At 48.1% G+C, this 1,373-nt stretch overlaps 1 pseudogene; it reads right to left on the reverse strand.

The window, feature by feature from the left end:
• Positions 1–333: 333 nt before the first annotated feature.
• On the reverse strand, positions 334–892 carry LOC147462766 (fruit protein pKIWI502-like; annotated as a pseudogene).
• Between the last annotated feature and the right edge of the window lie 481 nt (positions 893–1,373).

A 1,373-nucleotide genomic window follows, 5' to 3' on the forward strand; every position in this document is an offset into this window, starting at 1 on the left:
TGTTTTTGTTTTTTTTTCCTCTCACTCATTTCCTGCATAGAAAACTGTGGTGCAGGTGATGGGTGCTCTCATACCCACACAAAGTGAGCGCAACTCACTTGCTTGCTCTCACCCACCACCCATGCTCGCATGTATAAGCTGCCATGCAGGCTTGGAGCCACAGAATCTCTCTCTCTCTCTCTCTCTCTCTCTCTCTCTCTCTCTCTCGCATGCCAACCTCAATTGAACTATCCCTCTCTCTCTTACACACACTGCACTGCCAACCGCCATGCAGCCTGACATAAACAGATTATGTGCAGTACTAATTTCTCTCTCTTAATTCCCACCAGCCAACTAATCCTCCCTCTCCTCCCGGCCACAATAACCATGCGACACTGAGCATCTTTGAATTTCTTTTTTTCTTTTTTCCCTCTCAATTGCCTCGATGGCAAACCCATTTCCAGCAACAGGGCTAACTTCAACCTTGTCTCCTTTCTTGAGGTCACATAAGAAGCCGACAGTCTGGCCCTTTACATTCTTGATGATAAACTCGAGCGATCCGGAGGCTGCAGTACTTGGGGGGGGATGCAATCGACATGTACGCAGGTTGGCTACCACTGCCAGCAACTCGAAGCTGCACATACTGGCCGGGCCGAGTGTGGCCTTTGATGAGAGCAGGGCTAGCGCTGATGTCGAGCACGATAGAGTAGATTTGTTCACCCGATAGTTCGATGCTAGTGAGAGGAGCCTCGACGAAGGATATGTCAAGGGCGTATGCGACACCAACATGCGTTCTTTTGGGAGGGTAGCAGCGGTGGCGGACTTGAAAGCTCTACTGCAAAGAATGCCGATGGCGAGCAAGAGAAGAATTAGGGTTGATGAAGCGAGCCACGCGGGTGGCTACGCAAGCCATGGATACCTTTGGCACCCACATCTTGAACTACAGAGGAGAACTGCACGCTCTATCCACGAGAAGAGGTAATCTACGACATCTCTTCATGGACTCTCACTATCTTCCTCACCCTCGCGACTCTCTGTGAAGCCAACTGAATGCCAAGAACAGGCTAATTAGCCTTATCAAAACTCTCTCTCTCTCTCTCTCTCTCTCTCTCTCTCTCTCTCTCTCTCTCTCTCTCTCTCTCTCTCTCTCTCTCTCTCTCTCTCTCTCTCTCTCTCTCTCTCTCCCGCGTTGACTTGGTACAGAAGCGGACCTCGACGAAGCTTTTCCAAACTCTCAGCGACAACAGGCTGCTATCGGGCATCCTCGGGCAGTGACGACGACGACGACGATGATGATTTTAGTCTGAAGATTTTTTTTTTCTTATTTTATTTTTTTTACTTTACTTCATTTTATTTTGTATCCAAAAATTTTATTAAATCCATAAAGGTTTTCT

The sequence above is a fragment of the Adiantum capillus-veneris genome, chromosome 2 (assembly GCF_014529385.1).
Source record: "Adiantum capillus-veneris isolate H3 chromosome 2, ASM1452938v2, whole genome shotgun sequence".
NCBI lineage: Eukaryota > Viridiplantae > Streptophyta > Polypodiopsida > Polypodiales > Pteridaceae > Adiantum > Adiantum capillus-veneris.